At 36.0% G+C, this 27766-nt stretch overlaps 1 protein-coding gene and 1 pseudogene across 3 annotated transcripts in view; both read left to right on the forward strand.

Moving 5' to 3' along the window:
• Positions 1-27766, forward strand: part of NRG3 (neuregulin 3) — a 1185022-nt gene that overhangs the window by 837070 nt on the left and 320186 nt on the right. The gene's annotated exons all lie outside the window — the stretch shown is intronic.
• LOC118830120 lies at positions 17596-18206 on the forward strand (annotated as a pseudogene).

Here is a 27766-nt window from a genome sequence, read left to right on the forward strand (position 1 = left end):
AGGGCATAGTCTTAGTCATCCAGAGGATTATCAAGAAAGAAGCATTGTATAGTGGAAAGCCGAATGCCTTTGGAGTCAGAAGTTCTGGGTTCAAATGCTGTTTTGGCCATTATTGCCTTTGTGATCACTTTACCTTTCTGGCCTTCAGTTTCCTCACCTGTAAAATGAAAGAGTTAGACTAGATTAACTCTAAATTATCTTCTGCCTCTAGCACTATGATCCTATAATCTGATGATCATTTGGTTGTTATAACATGATATAAATAATCAGATTGCTATAAATTATTTTTAAAGAGCTCAAGAAAACAGTTGTCCAGACCTTATTAAGCCATACAAGATTACCTGCCAAACATATCATATAGGAAATATTTTTTAGAATATCTCAAAGGAAGGAGAGATTAGTTTTGCCAAGAATGGCCAGGGAATCTTGACAAAAGAGATAGAATATAAACTACACAAAAACCCTCTATAATGATACTTTTCTCTAGTCTTCATTTTTTTCTATGAAACTAATATAAACAAAGCATTACATTAAGGTTTTTGTTAAATGGTCAATGATAGAAGTAACTGTATGAACAAATGTTATAACACAGTGAAGATGTCATTAGCTACTTACTCAAGGTAAGTATCCATACAGTACCTAGATTTTTTTTATTTTAGTATCTAATAGTCATAGACTCTATATTATTAGGACTAATTACTAATGCTAATTGTTGCATAAAATCTTTAAATACAAGAATTGACCAGAATGTGTGAATGAAGATTAATTTAAAAACTTTGGGATATTTTCTTCATGGCCATAGCTATATTTGTTATCCTTTGGTTGATTATTTTGTGGGACTTCAAAAAAATATGATTTCTAACACAGATAACCTATTTAAATGATCTTATGTAAAGGCAACTAAGAAACTGATCCAGGATTTGATAGCTACATAAACAAATGATGCTATAAAATTACTCATGCAGAATATTCTGTCTTTAAAAATGATGACTGATGCACACTGGTTCGGTGGAGAAATATAATAAAAGTCATAGATAACATAACATCTTGCTTAAAACAAATGTGTAAGATTAAATACCATTACTTCATATTCTTGGAACATACCAGAAGTGGCCTGAATTCTTCTTCATTAAAAGTTTAACCTTCTAGCATATTTTTCAATATCATTTTAAAAATGAACATTCCTTAAAATATTACTTCTGATTCATTCTAGGCATAGCTATGACTCTATGCAAATATCTTAGTTAGATAATACTTTGCCCAGGCAGTTGAGAAAGTGATGCCTATCTAGCTAATGGATCCAAATGATGGAATCATTCTGAAACTAAAATTACTAAATAACTGTCTTCTGAACTCCAACTAAGTACTAAACTAAGTAGAATTATTTTAATGAAAATGTAGGCAATGGCATTTTGGAGTATTGCCTTTATTCTATAAGTCATCCTTCTTAATAAAATTTAGTTTGATTTTAAACATGAATAACTCAGTAATTAAGGGCTTTTCTTTTATTTCTTGCTATTAAGTGAGAATATTTCCTAGCTATGATTTTAACTCTTTTAACTCAAACTTTAGCAACAATCGGTAATCAATTTTTCTGCTTAATTAGGTATCTGTAATTCAATTAGACAGCTTAATATGGTGGGGAAAGTGCTGGAGTTGGAATTTAGGGACCAGTATATTTCATCAAAATTTGAAGACAGAGAAAAAAATAAGTTAACCTCTAAGAACTTCAATGTCCCCTTATAAAAATAGAGATGATAGCATTTATGTATCTGGATAAAGTTTTAGAGGAAATATGATTATGGAAAAATAACTTTCAGTATACTGATCAAGGGAGATTCCACAGAGAAGGTAGCACCTCAGTTGGTCCTAAAAGGAACAGCAGGATTTCAACAGGTAGAAATGAGAGAGGATGCATTCGTGGCGTAGGGAGATGGATTGTAGAACTGTGCAGAGATAGGAAAGGACATGGTGAGATTGGGAAATGAGGAACAGTTTAGTATCACTGTAATTTAGAGTGCTTGAAAGAAAGAAGAGCAAAATAAGGATTAAATGCATTTTTTGGTTTAATTTCAATTTTATTTTGAACTTTAAATTATCTCCCTCTCTTGTGACCTTCCCCCACACATTGAGATGGCAGGTAAAACAAAGCCCATCACAAATTGTCTGTAGTCATACAAAACAAATTCTGATGGTATCTGTATCAAGCGAAGGAAGGAAGGAAGGAAAAGAAAATATGGTTCAATTTGCACACCAAGTCCATCAGCTCTCTATCTGAAGATGGATAACATGTTTCAACATGAGTTCTTAGAATCACAGTTGGCCATTGTGATTATCAGAGTTCCCAAATCATTTAAAGCTGATTATCTTTAAAATATTAATGCAATTTTATTAATTGTTCTCCCAGTTTTGCTCAGGAGAATAGTTTCACATTGCATCAGTTCATTCAAGTCTTCCCCTATTTTTTGAAACCATCCTCTTAATTGTTTCTTACAGTGAAATAGGATTATACCACATACTTATGCCATAACTTGTTCAGCCATTTCCCAATCGATGAATATCATTTCAGTTTCCAATTCTTTGCAATTGCATAAAGAGCTGCTATAACTATTTTGTAAATATGAGTTCTTTTCCTCTTTCATTGATATCTTTGAGGTATAGACCAAGTAGTGGAATCACTGCATCAAAGGGTATGCAGAGTTTGAAAGCTTTCTGGGAAACACTGAAAACTCCTTTTCAAAATGGTTGGACCAATTCATAATGCCACCAGCATTGCATTTAAGTATTTGTTTTCTGGCAGTCTGTGTAGCATTTGTCATTTTATTTATTTATTTGATCAATTTAGCCAATTTGGTAGACATGAGATAGTACTTTGGAATTGCTTAAATTTGCATTTCTATAATAATTAGTAATTAAGCCCATTTTTGTATGACTTGATAGCATAGAATTTGAAAATTTCTAAAAAAATTGAATTATTTTTTAAAATCATTTATCCATTGCAGAATAGCATTTATTGCCAGTTTGACTCCATTTTTATATTTCTCTCTTAGAGAAACTCACTGCAAAGCTATTTTCACAATTTTCTACTTCTCTTTTAATTTCAGCTGCGTAATTTTTCTTTGTGCGAAAACTTGTTTTTTTTTTTAATAAAAATTGTCCATTTTATCACTTATGTATCTTTCTATATCTTTTTTGGTCATAAACTTTTCCACTTTTCATAGATCAGACAGGTAATTTATTCTATTATTTTCTAATTTTTCTCAAGATATCACCCTTTATATCTACATCACATGTCCAGTTGGAGCTTATCTTGGCATATGGTGTGAGTTACTGGTCAGTATCTAGTTTTTGCCAGACTACTTTCCTATTTTCCCTATATTTTTGTCAAATAAGTTCCTGTCATAACAGATGGGATTTTTAGGTTTGTCAACACTTAGTTATTGTGCTCATTTGATTCTATATTTTATGTACCTGATCTGTTCCACTGATCAACTTCTCTATTTCTTAATTAGTACCGGATTGTTTTGGTGATTAAGTTTTATGGTATAGTTTCCTTTCTAGCACTGTTAGATTCCTTTCCTTCCCATTTTTTTTCATTAGTTCTCTTAAAATTCTTCATTTTCCTGTCCTCCAGATGAATCTTGTTAATATTTTTTTCTAGGTTTATGAAATAATCATTTGATAGTTTGTTAGAATTGTACTGAACAAGTAAATTAATATTGGTAGTATTATCATTTAAAAAATATGTTGGTTCAGCCTACCAAATGTAAACTTTGAACACAAGTCTAGGGAATCTCTTTTTCTTGTATATGTAATTTTACAGCTAATTGGGAGCAACCCATGTTTTTTGATCCAAGGGTGTAGTATAGTTAAACCTGAGGATTAGAATAAACAAAAAATCAGATGCTAACTGTATAGAATCAAAGACAGAACAGGAAAAGATCTTAGAGATCAATTAGTCCAAGTAATTCCCTTTACAGGTAGGAAAATTGGAGCCCTGAGAGATTAAATGAGTTGACCAAGATCATACACTCAGAAATAGCAAAATGAGGGTGTGAATCTCACCAATTATTCATAATTCCTAGCAATAAGACAAGATAGAGTCTAGGCTAGGTACAGAAGACAACTTTGGGTATGTGGTTATCTATTTGGCTTGCTCTAGCCAGCTATAAGTGATTTTGTTATCTGCTATTATTTTTGTCTCTTGTTCCTATACATCAGAAAGACTAATCAAAATCTGATGATGCTGAAACAACACCATCTTTCATTGCTTCATAAATATTGGAGATAATTTTCAAAAGCCAAGACCACGTCTTATTTGCTTCTGGCAAACAAAATTTGAAAATACTTATTATGAAATTGACTAATGATATTATAGCCATGGAGAGTTTGAGTAGGTCATTAAAATTATAGTTGTAGTCTGCCTTTTTTAAATCAATGTCTGATAATAAATCCCCAAGAAGCTTTTATATGATTTTTTTTCATTTTCTGAAAACATAAAGAATAAGAAAACTGGTGGTTTCATCTTCTGAAGTCTTCATTAGTTTTTAGAAGTAGCATCATGTCATGTAAAGGAAACCGATAGTGGATCTTCAGCTAAGTCTGACTTTGAACAAGTTGCTGGACCATTTCAAGACTTAATTCTTCATATGTAAAAGGGGTATAATCTTTGTTTCACTGTCTACTAATTACAGTTGCTGTGAGCTTCAAAAGTGAAGTATACTTGACTTTTTGCAAGCAGAAACTGGATGATCACATTTGGGTAATTTTATAGGAAGGGTTCTCTTTCATCATGGATTAGTAATGAGGGGCTTTCACAGCTGAACTTGTGTGGTTCAGGATAATACTGATAAAGAAAACATTTTTGAGCCACAAAAATTAGTGTAATAATTACTAGAATTTATCTGGATTCCAAAGACTTGACTATACAGGCCTGTATATCTTATTTCCCAGTTACATGTAAAAACAATTTTTTGACATTTGTTTTTAGAACTTTGAGTTCCAAATTCTCTCCCTTCTTCCCTCCTCACCCACCCTTCTCGAGAAGGCAAGCAATTCAATATAGGTTATACACATGTTGTTATGCAAAACACTTTCATAATAGTCATGTTGTGAAAGACTAACTATATTTCCCTCCATCCTATCCTGTCCCCCTTTATTCAATTTTCTCCTTTGACCTTGTCCCTTTTCAAAAACATTTGCTTTTGACTACCTCCTCCCCCAATCTGCCCTCCATTTTATCACCCCACCCATCCCCTTCCCCTGTACTTTCCTGTAGGGTAAGATACCCAATTGAGTATGGATGTCATTCCCTCCTTAAGCTAAATCTGACAAGAGCAAGTTTCACTCATTCTTTTTCACCTGCCCCCTCTTCCCTTCTATTGTAACAGCTTTTTCTTGCCACTTTTAGGTAAGATAATTTACTCCATTCTATATCTCCCTTTCTCTTTCTCCCAACATACTCCTCTCTTAACCCTTAATTTTATTTTTAGATATCATCCCTTGATATTCAAATCACTCTGTGCCCTCGGTATATATACATATATATGTAAATGTACATGTATATTTATATGTATATGTATATTTCCTTCAACTACCCTAATACTGAGGAATGTCTCATGAGTTACAAATATCATCTTTCCATGTATGAATGTAAACAACTCAACTTTAGTAAATCCCTTATGATTTCTCTTTCCTGTTTACCTTTTCATGGTTTTTTTGATTCTCGTATTTGAAAGTCAAATTTTCTATTCAGCTCTGGTCTTTTCATCAAGAATGTTTGCAAATCCTCTGTTTTTTTGAAAGTCCATATTTTGCCCAGAAGTATTATACTCAGTTTTCCTAGGCAAGTGATTCTTGGTTTTAATCCTAGCTCCTTTGACCTCCAGAATATCATATCCCAAGCCCTTCGGTCCCCTAACGTAGAAGCTGCAAGATTTTGTTATCCTGATTGTGTTTCCACAGTACTTGAATAGTTTCTTTCTGGCTGCTTGCAATATTTTCTCCTTGACCTGGGAACTCTGGAATTTGGCTATAATATTCCTAGGAGTTTTCTTTTGGGGATCTTTTTAAAGATGTAATTGGTGGATTCTTTGTATTTCTATTTTACCCTCTGGTTCTAGAATATCAGGGAATTTTTCCTTGATAATTTCTTGAAAGATAATGTCTAGGCTCTTTTTTGATCATGGTTTTCAGGTAGTCCAGTAATTTTAAAATTATCTCTCCTTCATCTGTTCTCCAGGTCAGTGGTTTTTCCAATTAGATATTTCACATTGTCTTCCATTTTTTCATTCTTTTGTTTCTGTTTTATAATGTGTTGATTTCTCATCAAGTGACTAGCTTCCACTTGCTCCATTTTAATTTTTAAGGGATTATTTTCTTCAGTGATCTTTTGGATCTTATTTTCCATTTGTCTAATTCTGTTTTTAAGGCATTCTTCTCCTCATTGGTATTTTGGACCTCTTTTGCATTTGCGTCAGTCTATTTTTTAAAATGTTATTTTTTTCAGTATTTTTGGGGGTCTCCTTTAGCAAGCTGTTGACTTGTTTCTCATGATTTTCTTACATCACCCTCATTTCTCTTCCCAGTTTTTCCTCTACTTCTCTTACTTGATTTTCCAAATCCTTTTTGAGCTCTTCCATGACAGGAAACCAATTCATATATTTCTTGGAGGCTTTTGATGTAGGCTGTTTGACTTTGTTGACTTCTGGCTTTATGTTTTGATCTTCTTTGTCACCAAAATAAATTCTATAGTCTGAGTCTTTTTACACTGTCTGCTCATTTTCCCAGCCAATTACTTGACTTGTGAGCTCTTTGTCAGGGTATGACTGCTTCCAGAGTGGAGAGTGCTCTGTTCCAAGCTTCAGGGGTTTTGTGCTACTTTTTTCAGAGCTACTTCTGTTCTGAGGTGGTATGATACTCCTTTTCTGGACTATGCTGTGATCTGAGAGTGAAAGCCCTTCTTTCTGCTGTGTAACTACCAGGAGGACTCTCTCTCCACAGCCACCACAACTTCTGCCACATCAGTGCTCCTCCTCCTGCAAGAACCACCAATGAGGACTGCAACCCAGATCCAAGCAGGGCAAATCAAGAGAACCTTGCCTCAGCACCAGCAAAGAGAGCCCTGTACTCCTGCTCTGATTGATTGCCCCCATTGTCTGTGGGCCTGGAGCTCCAGAAGCAGCCACTGCTGCTGTTGCTACTGCTGCTCCAGCCACTTGTGCTGCCCCAGTGCTGTGACCGGACTGTGCCCTTCTCTTTACCCAGGTCCAACAGTTTTTTTCCACAGACCTGCTAAGTTGTCTTTGGTGTTTGTGGGTTGAGAAGTCTGGAACCCTCCACAGCTGCCAGTGATTCAATGCCCTAAGGCCTGCTTCGCCTGGTTTGCTTCAGGCTGCTCTGTCCTGGCGGGGCCCATGCTGAGCTGTACTCCCATCTGAGCATGGTGCAATAGACCCTTTCCAGGAACCATCCAGGCAATCTTGGACTGGAGACTTGTTTCACTCTGTCATTTCGTGGGTTCTGTAGCTCTCGAATTTGTTTGGAGTCATTTTTACAGATGTTTGGAGGGATTTGGGGGAGCGCTCAAGTGAGTCCCCGTTTTCACACCCCCATGTTGGCTCCACCCCCACTGGTGCTCTAACTTTTGTTGTACTGGTACATAGTTAATGCCAAGAGATGAAGAGGAGGCTGCTTAGTATGTCAGGGAGGGATACTTTGAAAGATTTAGGGTAAGGCTTGCAAATGATAGGTCAAAGTGCAGAGTTTGCAATATCATTGCCATCACAGATCTATAGTAACATGAGTGTCAATATGCACTATGTTCGGGGATGAGCCTATAAGAAAACAATTTTGTGTCATCTTTTTGTTGTTATTTAGTTGTTTCAGTCATTCCCAACTTCTCTTGACCTAATTTGGGGTTTTCTTGGCAAAGATACTAGAGTGGTTTGCCATTTCCTTCTCCAGATCACTTTACAAATGAGGAAGCTGAGGCAAACAGACTAAGTGACTTGCCCAGGATCCCATAGCCAGTAAGTGTCTGAGGTCACATTTGAACTCAGGTCTTCCTTACTCCAGGCCCAGTGCTCTAGCCACTACAAACCTAGTTGCGCTTGTGTTATCTTTAGAACTGAAATTACTGGTTGTGCTTACTGCTCCATTATTGAAGTATATTGTGGACATTTCAGTGAACATCCCTATCCAAATACAATAACAGATCAGATAACCATGGTAATTTATAAACAGATTCTTTTCAATTGGCTAGAGCCTTGGTCCAAAATGATCCCAAAAGGAACTTTCAAAGTATTCTATAACAAGCTCTTGAAACATGTTCGTCTTTGATTGGATATAAAATTAAGCCTGCATCCTTTTTTCCCATTCATTCTACTTAAGGAAAGATTTGACTTTCATCTCTGCCTGAGTTTCAGGAGGCTTTTAATGTGAAATCATTTTCCATTTAGTCGAAAGCTTCCTCATAGCTGATGAATGTCATACATAATGAAAGATTATATTAATTTATCCTTGGCAGTAAATCATTTATCACACAAGGGAGAAACATTGTTGTGAATTCTGATCAAAGCTGGCCAGTTTCTTTAGCTGGCTGGAACCCAGCACCCTAGTTAGCTGATTGTACAGTATCCTGAGGGGGAAAAATTTTAAAAGAATAAAATAAAAAAACAGAAATGTTTTCTATTGAATGGGGATTTCTACAACTACAAGGTTTTAAAGTGGCTTTTTTTAAAAATCGTATTTCATGTGGAACACTTCTATGATCCAGAAGGGTGAACTATAAAAATCCCGTTTGGCTTTTCCACTTAATTAAATTGAAAAGCTGCAGGACTTTTTATTCTCTGCTTGCTCACTGGTACCTGGGAACTGATTTGCCAATGACACTGTGTGTGTGCTTTGCCACCTATTTTTTTAAGGAGATGATAATTAGTATCATTTTCTTTTGAGGCATTCTACCAGTGGCTTTATTAGTTCCTTTACTAATGAGCTCTCTATTTCCTTTATACTGTCAATCAGAGTAGTAATTTTTCTTATCATTTTGCTTTATCTCCTCATGCTCTACACTTCTTCACATAAGGATATCATCCATAGTATGTGATATGAAGAAATTCTGATTTACCTGGGACCCCTTGATGATACTTTCATTGTTCCTTTCATAGGACTAATATTCCTGAAAGGAAAGAACCCTCAAAAAACTTGAAGGACAAATCTGGATGTCATTATGATCCTGATGAACATACACATACACACATACATATACATACAAATATATACACACATAAATATACATGCATATGTATAAATACACATACATCCATATATACACATACATCCATACATGCATATCGAAATTTGGGGGTCGTGGCAGCTCTGTAATACTTACATATATCCTCTTCTAGTTATAGGTGGTAACATACTGGAATTTCTCTCCCCATGTGCGTGCACGCACACACACACACACACACACACACGCACACACACAGAGATGTACATATGCATATATACACATATACATATATATACATATACACACATGTATATGTGCATATACACATATGTCTGTGTGTGTGCATGTCTGTGTGTGTGTGTATATAGCAGTTATGTGGTACAATGGATAGAGTGCTGGGCCTGGAGTCAGTAAGACCTGAGTTCAAATTCAGTCTCAGACATGTATTACCTATGTGACGCTGGGCAAGTGATCACTCTCTTTGCCTCAGTTTCCTCATGTATAAAATGACCTGGAGAAGGAAATGGCAAACCTCTCCAATACTTTGCTAAAAAAAAACCCAAATAGGGTCATGAAGAGTTGTACACAACTGAAAAACAACTGAACAACATCAAAAATATAGACATAGATATTGATATACACACATAAATGTGTATATAGGTATGTATACAAAAGTATTCATATATAATTTATATGTATACATGTATATGAATGTCTTTATATGTCTTTATTTAAATGCAAAATGAAAGTAATTGGGTTATAACACTATAGCTGAAAGAGATCTCAAAGGCTATCTAGTCCAACCATCATTTTTCAGATGAGGAAATTCACACCCAGATAGATTGTTTGCTTGAGGATTATACAGGGAGTATTAGATTTGTGATTTGAACACAGATCTTCTGACTCCAGAGCTACTGCTTTTCCCACTATAACACATAGTCTGTGTTCTCCATAGAAATCTAATAAATAAAACATGAAAATAACTTCATTTAAAAAAAGTCTCAACTATCAAATTGTCTTACAACATAGTGCTCAAAGTACACCCAGTTAGTCACAATTTTCTTTAAAGTATTCATGAAATGTGTCCAGGGAGAACTGCATTGCCCTGGCTTAATCTTCCCCCAAAAGTACAAAGTCTGTATTTTCTCAGGCATTTCAACTAGGACATTAGGTAAAATCAGGTGTCCACTTAAATGAAAATTATAATGATACTATTGATTATATTCCTAAGATTTGATTAAATTGCTGATTGTGGGTCTGGGTAATCTCATTGCTTCCCAGATTTTGATGTAGAAGTGGAAAAGTGGTTCTTTCCTAATTCTAGGCTCTCACAGGAGAGAAAGAAATTGATTTTTTTAAAATTTATATTTTGGTGGGAAGGGGGATGGATTCAACTTCTGACTTCATTACTATAAGGAACTAACACCCAGTGGTGGGATTCAACCAGTTCACACCAGTTCAGCAGAACTGGTACTTAATTTCAGGTTGAGTTATTAATTTATTTGAATCCTGCCACTGCTAACACCCCATGAAGAGTCTCCATTTACTGCTGCAGATTAGCACCTACTTTCTAAATTTGAGCCTTGGAGAATGCATGATTCCAAAAGTTGAAGGAGTTTCCAACCCAAGAAAAAAAAATCTTGATTCTCCAAGGTAAACAGATAAGGAAACAAAGAAAGGAAAAGCCAAAATGAAACAAACTAAGAAATAATAACGACAATGTGCAAGGCACTATGCTAGAATTTGGGAGAAAGAGTCAAACATGAAAATGGTCCCTTCCCTTAAGGAATTTAAAATTTTCCTCCTCAACTAGGTCATATTGCCATACCTTGAGTTCCCAAAGGACAAGGCTAAGAAGGCACACTTTGTTTTTATTTATTTTTATTTTTATTTTCTATCTCCTTAAACTCATGAGGTTAAGTAGCTTGACCAGGGCACCTGCAGCCAGTATGTGTCAGATGCCAGACTTCAATCCAGACTGCCCTGACTCTGATACTTACTCTCAATTCTCTATAATTTTAAGTTACATAGCAGTTGCTGATATGCATTTGTAGATGAAGTTTACTCACCGAGGAGTTCCTTAAAATATCTGTTATTTATATAACACTAAGTTTTGCCAAAGAGTCTGTATCTCATTTTATCATCACAACCCAGTGAGGTAAGTGCTATTATTATCTTCATTTTACCAGTAGTCAAGTTGATAAGCATTTATTAAGCACCAGTTATATACCAGTCACTGCTCTAGGCACTGGGGATGAAAAGACAAAAACATCTTCTTCTTCTTCTCAAGAAGCTCACATAAAAACAATCATTTGCAAATAATACTCTCATCAGTAGGTATATATGTGTATCTGTGTGTTATATATGTATATATGTGCATATGTATATATGTATGTACACATATACACACACAATAAATTGGAAATAATCTGAGAGGGAAGTCACCAGTCTACACAAAAATCTTCTCTTCCTTAAGACTAAGATAACATAAGACCCAGAATTGGAATCCTTCCCAGGCATCCTCAGGTACAGTTCCACAAAGAAACAAGGTACTCAAGTAGACCACCTCCAACCTCCATACCTCTACTAGAAATCCCCTACAGTACAAAACTTTAGAGTTGGAAAGAACTTTCAAGTTCTCTAGCCCAAACCACTCAATGCAACAGAAGAAGAAACTAAGATCTACAATATCAAATTTTCCTATCCAAGTTTGAACAGCAAGTTAGTGATACAACTTAGAACTAAAAGGTCTTCATCTCAAGTGTTTGATTCAGGACCATCTAACTAATATTTGGCAAAGGTAGAGGTTGAACCCATGTCTCTACATCTACAAGGCTGATTATCTATCTGTGATGTCATGATACTTATCATTTTATTTGACATAACCTTAGGAAATAATAACTCTTAACAGGCTCAGTACATTACTCATTTCATGCTCATCCTAATAGAATAGAGCAAATGATACCCTCCTTTTAGAGTTAGCAGAAGTAAAATTATTTTAAAAAGAGCAACTTACTTCTCACACTAGCAGTATGTGACATAATTAGGACTTATAATTTGACGCCTTGTACAGTATGTTTTTTTCCAACTTTCATTAGGGGTTTAGTGGCAAAGTACTAGAACTCTTGTACAGAAATCACTTGCAGGAAGAGAAAGGTAATTTGCCCATTCTAAGTTTACATCTTTCACAGGGAATTATTTAATATGAGTGGGCAACTGTATAGTAGGTGCTGGAGATGGCTCATTCATTCTATATGGGCCATTGACTAGGAAAATATCATAATAATGCATGTGTATGTGTGTGTTTGTGTGTGTGTGTGTGTGTGTGTGTATATATATATATATATATATATATATATATATATATATATATATATATCCTTAGGGTACCTTAAAGTTACCCTTTATATTTGTATGAACACATATTTTTATGTATATATAAAGGTTACGTATTTAAGTATATACTTATATTTATAAAGGATAGACATTTAGCTACAGATTTACATATATACATATGTGAATTTTTTGTAGCATCTGTTTTGGGGGGGGCAGGGCAATTGGGGTTAAGTGACTTGCCCAAGGTCACACAGCTAGTACCTGTGTCAAGTGTCTGAGGCCAGATTTGAACTTGGGTCCTCCTGACTCCACTCACTGTGCCACCTAGCTGCCCCATGTATGTGTATTTATGGAATTCTGAAAGGTCTCTGCATACATCCTTATGTATAGTCATGATCTTTGCCTAGTCAATGAATGACCCATATAAAATGAATGAGCCATTTCTAGTACCATGGGTATGTATGGATAGATGGATGTGTGTGTGTGTGTGTGTGTGTGTGTGTGTGTGTGTGTATTATAGTATAAGGGCCTATTATTTGACTAGTTGTTAGTGAGTTTATTTTGTTTACTCAAATTGCTCCTGAAATGATTGCTTTCTTTACTACTCATGTATTAAAGTATGATCAGCTATCTTGACTTTAGAATGCATATTTCAAAATGTTATTTCTAAAATGTGTCACTGTTTTCTGAGGAAAGAATTCACCTCATCACTTGATTTCCATTCCAGATTTGTTTTGGGGAGAGATTACAAACTCACACTGGTGGAAAGCACCTCCAAGCTTACCTAGTTGAACTCATTACTCAACAAGTTACCTCAGCAACAATACTAAAATGGTGACTCAGGAAAGGATTGAAGATTTCCCTAATGATGCTGCCTTCTAAGGGAGTCCATTCTTCTTTTGAATATCTCTCATTGTTCTGAAGTTTTCCTCTGTATCTTGAGTCAAAAGCATATCTGAAGATAGTGATCATGATCCTTCTTAAGTTTTCTTGAGAATAAACATCTGGAATTCCTTCTATTAATTGTTTTCTTATCACCAATCTCTATTCACCCTCCTTTAGGTGTACTGTAAATTATTAATAATCTTCCTAAAATGTGACACTCAGAACAGAACTAATGCAAATGGTGTCTTTACAGGGAAGAGTAAAGCAGGATGGACAATTCCCTTTTTTAGAACACTTTGCCTTTCAATGGTGCCCAAGGTCCCATTAGTCATCATTTTATTGAATTATATTGAACATCTTGATCACCATGAGCCACGTCCATCAGTTATTCATTGTTACTGCTATATGACTAGCCCATATTTTTCATCAATCATCCTTTTTTCCTGGTGACAGCTTTTTTGCTACCTCTTCTCTAACATTCCTTAATGATTGCAGTCTGATCATGCCTGCTATGTGCCTTTCCATTGTTCTTTGGTTAAACCTCATTTCTAATTCTTTCTTGAATGGGATCTCTATGGCTTACAGCCACATAGCACACACACATATACACACACATATGTATATATGTTTGTTTATATGCACACATATATTTATAATGTATATATGTACATATTTGTATTTATATATACACATATATGCACATCATATACATATACATAGTATAACGTGTGCATATATGAATATACACACATATATTCATATATACCTATAGATACATATATATATATATAATAAAAATATGGCTTTATTCCAATCAATTAACAAATAATTCTTAATCATGTCCTTATGTGCCAATCACTTTGCTAGATCCTAGGGAAATTTTGGCTCAAAAATAATAGCTGAGAATTTTTGAATGAGTGGCATTAAAAATCAACAATACCACAAAATTATGGGATTTTATGTACATTTGAACTTGGCTAATGAAAAACACTTGAAGAGCAGTGAAAACATTCATTTTCATTTCCGATTTCATACGTAGAAGTTAAATGTCAATAAGTTATTTAAGTAGCTATGAACTAATGTGTTTGGCTTAGGAAATATAGGTATTATGAAGAGAGTCATGAAAATCTATTTTCCATATAATTTTACCATTTTTGCTTAATCTTAAAACCATACATTGTTGTTAAATAGCTTTTTTTTTAAAAGATCACTCAATTGGATGTCTAGACTTTTTTGTCTTTAAAGCAGTGACATAGCTGTTCTCTACATTTAGTGCTTTCTAGATCTTGGGATCACTTATAATTTCCCTGTGAAGAAAATTGGAATGATAGTAACATCTGCTATGATGCCACAGCACTTGAATGATGTTGAGTCAATTAAGTTATATTATAGCTATTAACTGGATAACTTCCAGAGAACTCCCATTATTAAAACTATTACCGATTGTACTATCAACAGTAGAATATAAGCTGGTGTTTTGTTAGTGGACAATAGAGAAACAATAGAATAGAAAATAGACTCCTGAAAAATGTTCAATTTAGTTGTTTTTTAAATATAGAATATAGACTTTTTTGCATTCCCTTTCCTTAAAAGAAACATGGAATTTAGTTTATCGTAGAGCTAGGCAACATATTATTAATCAAGCAATTGAGGAATTACATATTAAATGCCTACTATATTCTAGGAACTGAGCTAGATGCTGAAGCATAACCTGTAGCAAAGGTTTAGCACTAGTCTAGACATGTTGGGACAATAAGTGATAATTAAGTTTAGTGACTTGAAAAAATAGGTTAATAAATTACTAGAGGGGGCTGAATTGATGATCTGGGGAAAGTACTGCTTTTCTCATATTCACCATTCATCTCTCCTTTTCATTTGTCCACAAAGTTATTCAGATCTTCCTATCCTCTCTTCTTCTATCTCATCCAATATTTGAGCAATTGTTCTCTTGCTTTGAACAAATATTTTGAAAAATACTATCTCCATCAGATTCCACTTGCCCATTTCTATATAAAGTAGAACAATAATAGCCATGCTCACCCTTCTAGTCACTGACAGGGATATATTTTTAATGTTCTAAAAGAAATATGGTTTTGTCTATTTCCCGATTTCTACTTTCTACACAGAAATAGTATTATTTAGCAATCTAGAGGCAGTTGGTGGCACAGTGGATATAATATTTGCCCTTGGATCAGGAAGGTCTGTGTAAAAATATAGCTTCAGATAATTGCTAGCTATGTGACCTTGAGCAAGTCATATAACCTCTAACTGCTTCAATTTCTTCAACTGTAAAATAGGATGATAATAGCCCCTTTTTCCAGGGTTGTTGTGAGAATCAAACAAGATAATGTTTGTAAAAGTGCTTAGTACAATGTCTGGCATAAAATAGATGTTTAATACATGTACCTTCTTCCTTCTTTCCTACTTATTAACTACCTTGACATCATTAAATGTGAGGTTGATTTCTGAAATTAGAATTCACAATGGACTAATAAATGTTATGGCTATATTGTTTCAAAGGGGTGTGTGTGTGTGTATGTGTGTGTGTGTGTGTGTGTGTGTGAAGGAAGAATGTAAGTTCAAGAAAACAGTTTTCATGAGGGAAACTCTTAGGATCTAAAGGTTAAGGCGGCTACAATATGCTATTTGTATATAGAAGTGTCAGCAGAAGTAAGGAACATACAGTTCACAAGCTTAGGAGCCCCATGAGTAACCATTACTCGGGAGGATGAAGCAAACATCTGTGCAGGCTAGTGATAAAAGTCCCTAGTAGAACTGGGAGAAAAGTACAGGCATTCTCTTCCTAATGTTAATTGGTTTCCCAGAAACACAAAATTATCCAAAATGATCTAATAGGGGGCAATAAATTCTACAAGAATTATGCTATAAATGGATGATTGGCTAAGTGACATGATAGCCAACTTTAGGGGGGTGTTTGGTTATAAAGAATTAACTAGGTATTTGAGAATTGGTGAGAGTTCTGGTAAATCTTATGAGAGGCATGTCTCAATAATATAAAAGGAAAACATTTGTATTAGATGATCCCAAGATGGGACATAAGGGAAAAAACCTCATACCACTGATGTTATAGTTGTCTTTCAGAAACAAAAGTCTGATATTTCACATCTAATATGAAATGATGTGAAATCAGCTTTTTTAAAAAATTCTTCCTTTCTGTGAAATGGTATGAAAAATTCATTCTTGTTTACACAATTTCACTCAAATCAAATGTGATTTGGTGGGTCTGATATACTTTAGCTTACTCCATATCCCTTTGAGTATGAGGAAAAACAGTGTCACTGGATTTTGGTACTTATGGAACTTTGGAGGCACGAATACATCCTGTACAGAAGAATTGGATGGAGCAATAGCTAGAAAAATCTCAATTCTTTCTTTCAGGTGTCTATACCACACACTCTTTTTTTTTACTTCAGTGAGAATAGAGGGGTTATTTGAAAAAATATATAAATGCTTCTGGAGGAGAAAAAATAGAATAAGAAGAGATTAAAAAAACAAAGCCAAGCATACAGACTTGTTCTGGAAGGACCACAATCTTGAGGGTATCAAATGATTGATTCTCAAGATATCTGTAAGAGGGAAGTAATACCCATGGGCCATATTAAAAAGTGGTTGAGAAGTTATCAATAACCAATCAAATAAATGACTTCTTTCCAATTTATATAAGATATTTTTGAGAATAATCTAAAATATCATTGATGGAAGAGTTAAGAAGGGAACATACAAACCTTAGCAAACAGCATTCTACAGCAGTCACACAATTGATCAAAAAGTATAGAGAATACAAAATCTCATTGTGCAAATTATTTAGTAATTACAAAAAATCATGATTTGGTGACACTTTTAAAGTCAACAAAATTACTTTTTTTAGTGACACTTTAAAAGTTTTCCTCCAACCATGTATATATTAAAATGAAATAACAGTTTGAAAGATAATAGAGACAACTCACTCTTATCAGATGATATAAGGCAATGATTGTTCATATCAAGCAAGGCATAAAGGAAGGGCAACTATGCTTCTCAATGCTTTGTCATTGTCATTCCAAATGATCAGCACAGAGTCTAAATGGAAGAAGTATTACTTATATATAGTAAAAAAAAAAAAGCCTTTTGCGGGTTGGCGGGGAGTGAGGCGGCAGCACCATGAAGGCCTCGGGCACCCTGAGAGAGTATAAGGTAGTTGGACGCTGCCTGCCTACTCCCAAGAGTCCAGTGCCGCCTCTTTATCGGATGCGGATCTTTGCTCCTAACCATGTTGTAGCAAAGTCCCGATTCTGGTACTTCGTTTCTCAGCTGAAAAAGATGAAGAAGTCTTCTGGAGAAATTGTATACTGTGGACAGGTCTTTGAAAAGTCCCCTCTTGAGTGAAAAATTTTGGCATCTGGCTGCGCTACGATTCCAGGAGTGGGACCCACAACATGTACAGGGAGTACAGGGACCTGACCACAGCTGGTGCTGTCACTCAGTGCTACCGAGATATGGGAGCCCGTCACCGTACCCGGGCTCACTCTATCCAGATCATAAAAGTGGAAGAAATTCCTGCCAGCAAGTGCCGCCGGCCCGCAGTCAAGCAGTTTCATGATTCCAAAATCAAGTTCCCTCTGCCCCACAGAGTGCTACGGCGCCAGCACAAACCACGCTTTACTACCAAGAGACTCAACACCTTCTTCTAAGTACAGAGACAAGGAGGCACCTGTTTTATTTGACCCGTTTAAATAAATTTCTCAATTGGAAAAAAAAATCCTCTAGATAGTCATTTGCAAATTACATTGAGCTATCTGTATCAAATTCTGTCAATATTCTAGCCACCTAAATGAGGTATTAACATGAGAAATATCAACTAGATAAACAAGATCTGTTGTTCAGACTGAGATAGACCATTGGTTGGATAGCCCATTGACCTAATTCAACAATTCATGTATATTTGACTCTGATGATGGACAATGAACTTGCCCCAATAGATAAGAGGAATCGATGACACGGCATTGCTAATGGAAACTTAAGAGTTCTTTTAATGAGAGGAATGTGACCAGATAAGGGAGATGAGTAAGTCATGTACCAAGAGAAAATTATAAATGGTAGATAGTCTCATTGGTATATATAATATCATGAAATCTAAAGGATAAGCATGAGCACATAGACTCCACCTTCTCTGGAGGATTTACAAGGACATGGACAAGAAAGACAGAAGAGAAGTAGGCAGGAATGGGTTCAGCATGGTTCTTTACAACTGAAAGGAGAAAAGAATCATTTGGCACCAACTCACTTTGCTTTGGCTCCAAATAATTTGGTTCTTGGAAGTCCTATGGAAATCCTAAACCTAGCCCTTGTTCCCATCTTCTAAATAATCCTCCTTCATTTAAACCTCATCATTTCAACATTTATTAAGTAACCAGTATATGCCAAACACTGTGCTAGCAGGTCACTGGATAGAACTGCTGTCAGGTGTGCAAGAAGGAATTTGTTTAGATTCAGAATGAGGGCAAAAGTAAAGCATCCTCTCTGTTACTTTCTAGTAAACAAGAAAATAGGGGGAAAACATTTTAAAATTTTAATCATTTGAAGGTACTTGGGAAGTTTGGAAAAACAGCTTATTGGAAGTAGATGACCTAAAATTCGAGTATAGGCTTCAATAGCATTTTAGCTGTGTAATCTTTGCCTAGTTATTGACTTCTCTGTGCTTGTTTCCTTCTCAACAAAATGGAGGCAATAATCCTTGTACTTTCTACCTTTTAGATTTGTCTTATTTTAAATCAGAAGCCATTATATATACACAAATCATATCATCACCACCGTCATAATATATTAGTCAGTCCACTAGTAGAACTGAAAATCTCCTTGATGGTAAGACCAGTCTCACTGTCTTTGTATCCCCAGTGTCTCACATAAAATATGTCATATCATGGGGCATAATAAAAGTTTCTTGATTAATTTATCCACTAAACATTTAGTCTGTATCCTAACTCTTGAAATTGAAATAACCTTGGTTTTCCAGTCAAATGCAGACTCTGACAGTTTTTATTTTACCATTTGTAAAAGGTCCAGGCATAGGATTAACAATTTACTATTGTCCTATGATGAATCTTGCCAAGACTGGAAAGTCCTATTATCATTTGGTTGGCCACTAGATGCTATTTGGGAGAGGGGTAGGGAAGGTTGCATAATGTCTTGGAAATTTCTAATCTGATATGCATTGATGGAGATTGTCAATGAGATTAAGTAACAGATGTTTTTTAGGGACGTTGCTTTTCAAAATGATATCACTATCATTTACTCAGAAAAAAACACTTGCCATTGTGGATATATTATTACATAAGCCCATGGTTCAAATCTAGCATCTGAAATTTATTATCTGTGTGACTGTGTCCAGGTAGATTATCCTTTCCAATCTTCATTTTTATTGTCTCTTAAATGTGCTTGATAATAATGCTTATAGTACATACAATTGTTGGAAGGCTCAAATGAGACAATGTATAAAAGCTGCTTTACAAACTATAAAGAGTAGTGCAAATGCCTACTATCATTTTATTGTATACTAGAAATTTGCTTCTTTAAGCAACAGGTTCATATGTGATTGCATGTATAGCATTTTACTTTTTTATTTTTAAGTAAAATATCATTTTAAAAAGAGGCAGCATGACATACTACATAAAAAGTTCAAGTAATGATCATAAAAACCTGGATTCGGGTCCTACCTTGAATCCAAACTGAAAGCTGGTAACAATGGACAAGTACCTTCATCACTCAATGTCCTATGAAATTAACTAAAATTCTGAATTGCAGAGTAAATAGAGAGCGGCATTGGTGAAAGAAGAGAGAGACTCCTGTACAGGGCTCCCTGCACCTCTGAAATCACAAACACAGTTAACAAACTAATAAACATTACTATGTATCACAGGAAAAAATGATCATGACTTAGTTTACTTTACATTATAAGTCGAAGATAACAGTTGCAATGATTAAAGGTAACCTTCAGTTTCAAGAGTCAGACAAATTTATTAGACAAAGAATGGGAAGGAGGTATGTGCTTTCAGATCTTTATGAAATCACACAAATCATCCACTGCATTCCTCAGAACAGAGCAGGAGCTAATGCCATGTTGTAATTTGTTTCATTAGAAGGTACTCTCCTTTTTCCCTAGGAAATTTACATGTGTCTAGTATGTCTACAAGGTGACAATTGTAAATGTGAGTTTATCAGGCACTAACTCTTCATTCTAGCCTGTTTTCCAGAGAACGAAAGAGAGACAGAGAGACAGAGAGACAGAGAGAGACAGAGATAAAGTAATAGAGGGAGAGAGATAATTTTACAGTTACATGGTATTTAGAAACATAGTTTCTCAGAGACATAGAATAAGAGACAAAAATTTAGAACTGAAAAGAACCTTGGAAATCATCTAATATAAACTTATATTTTACAAAAGACAAAAGAAGGAACTAAACCTCAGAAAAGTTAAGGTTCATGAGGCCACTATCTGCCAAAGCCAAGGATGCTAACGTGGCACCTATGACTGCTAAGTCCATCTAGGGCTATTTCATCCACTGCACTAGAATGCCATTTCATTTTCTAGATCATAAAAATAACATCTGGAACAAAATTTTGTCAGTATTTTTCCTAGTAACAAAATTTGTGCTACATGTACCAATGTGCCTGTAAAATATTATGCTGCTACATAAATAGTGATGACTTAGTAACTTTTCTCTGGGAAAAAGAAAACTAATAAACTTTTAAATAGCATTAATTAGGAACAGTACACCCTATTCTTAAACTCCTGTGAATTATTAAATTTTAGTAACTTGGGCAATTGGAGTAATAGAAAAAGTCCAAAAATGACATTTAAAAGGAAAGTTTTGGTCAATGCATTACTCAATCACACAATAGATTCTCTTTTCAGTTTCTGTGAACCAGTAGTTAGTTATTGAAACAAAAAAACTCTCTGTTGTCTGACTAGTAGAATGGAAATCCATATGAACTGTGAAAAGAGTATTTTGGTTGACTTTAAATGCCATTCATACAATGCTTCTATATTACTGACAGCCTATGTTGTTAAGGATTAAAAAGTTGAAAAGCAATTCAGCTATTTTATAAAAAGCCTACAGTGGGATTCCAGAGGGGATTAAGTATATTGGAAGTAGGTAAGCAGTCACAATTTTTAACAAATGTGAAATTGCAGTTAATGATCAATGTCAGGAAGTACTAAATGAAATAAATTAGCATATAAGTACAGTGTTGACAGAGGTAGAGAGGGGCATTGCCAGGAAAGAGGTGTCCTGCATGGAGGAGGTCCTAGCTGTAAGTCCTATGCTCTATCTATTGCGCTACCTAATTGAATCCTTAAAAAGGCATTTATTAAGCACCTATTATATGCCAAGAGGGTGCACTGTACTTTAGCAAAAAGAGATGTTCTCATAGCCAGGAAGATCTGAGTTCAAGTGCTTCCTCTTATGAGCTTTAGATGTGTAGTTTGGCTCTGGGTGCATTTGGCTGTCAACCTAAAGGCTGATGGCTTAAGGCCACCCAGGAATGAAATTCTTTCTCTCACCTGTTGAATGCAATCTAATTTGTTAATACCCTACTTTATTTGGATCTGAACATATAATTTCCTATGTAATCAAATATTGCCTTAAACAGAGCAATGCCTTCCCCTTATATCAGTAGGGCAAGATTCATGACTTCCAGGATGACCATGAACATGCCCAAATGGTTCAGAATCTCAAAGTATAAGAAATTTTGAATCATAACTCTCCACTCAGCACTCTCTTCTGCAGCTCTATAGACTTTGAGGTCCTGCTCCTTCTCCTTAGGCTAAATTCTGGTTTCTATAGCTCTTGCTGCCTCAGTGTCCTCTTGTGCTGTCTGCTTCTGAATCATGCCGCTCTCAGTTCTGCTGCTGTCAGTTCTGGGCTCTCTTTTTACTCAGTCCTAGCCAGCATCTGACTAACTAGAACTCAGAGTGCACGCCATTGGCTCTAGTTTTAGCACCTCTCCTTAGGGCCTTGGGGGTTTCACACTTCTCCCGACCTAACTAGCAAAAGGGGTGGGCCTGGAGCCTCACACCTGGTTAGTGAAACGATGTGGGCCTGAGGCTTAGTGCCTAGCAAGCAAAGGCATTAGACCAGCCTACAAACAAACCTCTAAGCTTCCCATAATTGGCCCTATTTGATGTCTGTAGGGGGGATGAGAAGGGTCTTTAATTGATGATAGGCATCACAAAGGTGTGGGCCTGTCTCTACTCAGGCCTCCCTTTGTTGGCCCCACCTGAGGCCTATTCAGTGGGCCAGAAAAATCTTACACTTACAGATTGGCCTTACACACCTTTTTCTCCATCAATCAAAATGCTCGGTCCTTTCCATGCACCCACCTATACCACAACTTCCACGACAAATAACTCACCACTCACACCAGAAAACTAGCCCTTTAAGAACTTCTGCAAAGTGACCCTGCTCTCCTAATTGGTGATTGGCTCCATTTGGAGACTATTTCAGGTGATGGTAGGATGGGCAACAGCCACACCCTGGTAAATTGTCTTGGAAGATGGGCTAAACCAGGTTGAGGGTAACTGACAGGTCTCAAACCTATCAGACACTTAGGAAGATATAGCACAAGCATGTGAAGATATCCCCCCACAGAATGGGTGGATTAGAACAATTTGTTGCAATAGCCATGAAAGGGGTGGAAGCAAGTGTTGTAGAGTGATTAGATCTTGGTCAGCCATCAAATATGCCAAGGTCATCCACTGCATCTTGGGCCATCTCCAGTTGTCTTGAATTTTGTCCTACCATTGGACTTTGACTGTGCAGGAAGAGATAGTCTGATTTTGTGCAACTCTGCCTCACTTAAATCTAATTAATATGTAAGTCAAGATATCACCCATGATGTCATTGGTCCTCTTTGATAACGAAGAGTGAACAGCATTGGCTGTGTAACCACAGGCAAAGAAGTCATTTAACCTATCATTACACAAGGTAACTCTCTCAGACTGTAAGTTGTAGAGAAAGCATAGATCTATATTGGTAGATAGTGTTTCCTGATCTGAGGCTTCTAATCCTTGCATCTGTTTCTATCCTAAAGGATTACTATGAACCAAGCACTGTGGAGTACTAGGTATACATATCCAAATCTAAAAATAGTTTATGTTCTTTGGAGCTTATGGTTCAACAGGGAGAAAAAACTGACATAGGAGAATGGTGGCCAGGGAGAAACACTTTGATCTAAAAAGTTATAGGATAGTGAGTGGATCCAGAGGAGATAGATTGACACAGCTCCTTCAGGAACAAGGGCAAAGTTGATTGGATCATAGTTTACTGTTCCAGAACAGCAGGGGTAGGTGGGTGGGTGGGAGGAAAAGCATGGCTCTTGTGAAGAAACTAGGCAGATTTCTAGGAGAAGGTTCTGGAGAAAGAGGCCAGAGAGAAGGTAGCAAGGTGAAGAGTGACTACACCTGAGATGGTCTCCAGATGGAGCCAATCACCAATTAGGAGAGCAGGGCCACTGTGCAGAAATTCTTACAGGGCTAGTTTTCTGGTGTGAGTGGGGAGTTATTTGTCTTGGAAGTTGTGGTGTAGGTGGGTGCATGGAAAGGACTGAGCATTTTGATTGGTGGAGAAAAAGGGGAAAGCATTGCTCTGCTTAAGGCAATATTTGATTACATAGGAAATTATATGTTCAGATCCAAATCAAGTAGGGTATTAAGAAATTGGATAGCATTCAGAGGACAGTGCCTAAGATAGTGAGGTATCATATCAAATGAGGCTCTATAGAAGGAATCAGAGGGAAGAAACAGTGTAGGAACAAGATTACTATATTTAAGTATTTGAAAGTCTGTTATCTAAAAGAGGAATTACACTTCTATAGCATTGCCCCAGGGACAGAACTAAGCTTAATGGGTGGAAACTGCTCCAAGGAGCAGATTTCAGCCTTCAAATAGGAAGGAAAAATAGTTCTAAACACTTAGAACTATTTAGAAATGGAATGAGCTCCTTCCAGCTTTAGTAAATTCACCATTAATAAATCTCTTCATGTGAAATGCTGATATCTTTTTTTGCACTTATTTTTCATTTGTTGTTCTTTTTGTCCTGGGCTTATAATCATGTCAGTGTAGGGAACTCCTAGTGAGAAAATTTCCTCCACTGTTATAGATCATCAATTCCTTTGTAATTTGTAGTCTTTTTAATTAAAAAAAAAACATGATCTTTTTTTCTTCTTTCCCTGGGGGAGGAAGAGGAAGAAATACAGAACTGTTGTATCATTTAAGCATACCCAAGCAAGTCACCCATTGACCAAGTTCAAAAATGTGCTTCTCATTCTGCATATTAATCCAGCATGTCTTTGTCATAAATTATGCAGCATTTCTTATCAGCCCTCTTGAATTGGCTAAGTCACTGAGAAGTCAAGTGACTGTGTCCATGATCATAAAAATTAGTATTTATGCTGACACAACTTGAATCTAGATCTTCCTGACTCCAAAGCCAGACTCTCTTCACGACTCCAAATTGACTCTCATTTGCTGCTGGTGTACGGATTAAATGTTTATTAAATGGCAACCACGTACAAGGTATTGAGTTGCATGCTGGGGATATAGAGATAAAAAACATTCATTGGGCCAAAAAGCTTTATTAAGCAATTATAATATGGCATGTGCTGTAATCAACATTGGGAATATAAAGAAAAAGATAAAAAAAAAATAAATGATCCACTCCCTCCATGGATCTTGTATATACTTGTTGTCTGCCTTTGAGAAATCTTATAGTCTAATGGGGGGGGGTGATAACATGTAGATACAATATCCTTATTGGAGGGTCTTTGTGGAATGGGGACAGCCTGTGTAAAAGCACAGAGATGGAAGATGGAATGCAGGTTGGACCAGAACTAGTAGGCTAGAGTAAGGAGCTGAACAAGGACAAAATTGGGAAAGGAAGTCAAGAACCAATTTGTAGAAGCCTTTAAATACCTTTAAATATCAGGCATAAAAGCAAAGAGGACCTGTTAAAATTTCCTTAGTAAGAAAGTAACCAGTGAGATCTATGCTTTATATGCATTAAGGTGATAATTATATGAAGGCTAGACTGAAGAAGGGAGAAATTAAAAGCAGGAAGGACCAACAAAGAAATTGGTACAGTAGTACAGATTAGAAATGATAATGTCTGAACTAGGGAAGTGGTTTATAAGGGGAGAAAAAAGTGATGGATTCAAGAGTTTTAGCAGTAGAATTGACAAGATTCATCAACTGAGTGAAATGTCATGTTGTTTGGCACTTTCAGTCACGTTTGACTCTTTGTGATGCTATTTGGGGTTTTCTTGGCAAAGATACTGGAGAAGTTTGTCATTTCTTTCTCCAGCTCATTTTACGGATGAGGAAATTGAGGCAAAAAGGGTTAGTGTCTTGCTCAGGGTCACACAGCAAGTAAGTGTCTGAGGCCAGCTTTAAACACAGGAAGAGACATCTTGACTCCAGGTCCAGCACTGTGCCACCTACCTGTCCTTCAAATATAAGAGCTATCATTTATTTAGAGGTTTAAGATTTGCAAAATGATTTACATGTGCTATCTCATTTGATTCTCATACCAATTTTGGTGGGGGTAGATTGGGGTAGCGGGTAGATAGCTATTATCCATATTTTATAAACTAGGAAACTCAGGCTGAGGGAGATTAGGTGACTTACCTGAGGGCACATAGCTCTAAGTGTCTGAGGCAGTATTTGAATTATGATCTTTCATCTCTAAGTCTAATATCCACTTAGATGCTGATGAATGTAGGGAAGAGTTGAAGATTGCTCTAAGATTTGAAAACTGACTGGGTAGCACAAAGAGTAGTGACCTCCACAGAAATAGGGTAGTTAGGAGGAGGGGTAGGTTTAGGAAAGCAGAAAATTCCTGTTCTGTTTTTCATGGTGAGTTTGAGATGGCAAAGGAACATTTAGGTGGAGGTACCTAGCAGGCAGTTGAGGCTAAGAAACTGGCATCAAGGAAAAAGATTAAATGTTGCATTGGGGGGGCATTCCTTTTCAGATATGAGTTGAACTAGTTGACCCCTAAGGTCTCTTCTAACTCCTATTCTGTGATCAGAAAACCACTCATGTAGTGTCCATTTATCATCAAATTAAGATAAATTTATAATGAAGCCTAAAGAACACAAAAGGCCTGTCACACAAATCATCCTTGTTTCAAATATTCATGCTTTTGATATCAAGGCAAAAGAGTAAAAACAAACAAAAATATGTACGTTGTTCTTTCAAAACTTCGCTTTTTGAAAATTCCCCATCAGACTGTCAGATACTCAGTCTTGATTCATTGTTTCATCCAACCAAGTACATTTTAAGATTTCCCCTTTTGCTTACTCTCTTTAATATTGCTATAAATTCAAATCCTCTCATTTGCACTCTGTTGGCTACATTCAGTCACCCATTTGGAAGTGTCTGAACTCATGAATTGGAAACGTGTGATTCCTAAATGGAAACTTTAATTTCTCATTTTTAAAGACACAGGACCAATTAGCACTGTCACCTGCTCTCATATCAAGGATAATGGCCTTGGTTCTTCAGTTAGCAGTATGGGAGTTTACTTAGCACAGAGTTTAATGTCCCCAACATGAACATGTTTTATTGGCTTCCATCCATGGAAATCTCATATTAAGATATGAAATCAGCATGTGTACAGTCACCTTAACTGAGCATATTTAGTGTAGGCACCCTTGGTCTAATGTGGGTGATGTCCCTAAAAATCAGCCTAATGCCTAAGAATGTATTCATGTTTTCATTTTCCCAGAAAGGAGGGGGAAGACATGATAACCACAGGTTTTGACTTAAGTATGAAACAAAACAAAGAGCTTCTACTTAAAAGCTCCTGCCTTCTTGGGAAACCATTTCAAAATTATCATTAAAAATCAAAACAAACAAAAGTACTTAGACCAAAGTAGTGCCTGCTTTGAGGCCCCTGTTTGCTGAAATCAAGATCCTACAGAGAACAAAATAAATCAATGCTGAACATACAGGGCATTAACCTCAACACTGCAACAAGTTGAAATTTAAAATGCTTTGTTTGTTAGTGGTTCTCTACAAACCAAAGCTGACAAACAGCATTATTGACATCTTTTTGTGTAGTAGAAAGCAAGAATGGTGTTTTTCTCCAGAAAAGTTTCACAATCACATTTATTTCCCTGTTAGAAGCAGTGATATACCTCCTTTAATATGAGTTCATTAGATGAATAACAAAAGGTTATGAAAATGTACAGCTGCTGAAACAAATTTTCTGAAATAGCCTGTTTGGTATCTTGAGTATCCATACATCAAAGACA

This window comes from Trichosurus vulpecula, chromosome 8 (assembly GCF_011100635.1).
Source record: "Trichosurus vulpecula isolate mTriVul1 chromosome 8, mTriVul1.pri, whole genome shotgun sequence".
NCBI lineage: Eukaryota > Metazoa > Chordata > Mammalia > Diprotodontia > Phalangeridae > Trichosurus > Trichosurus vulpecula.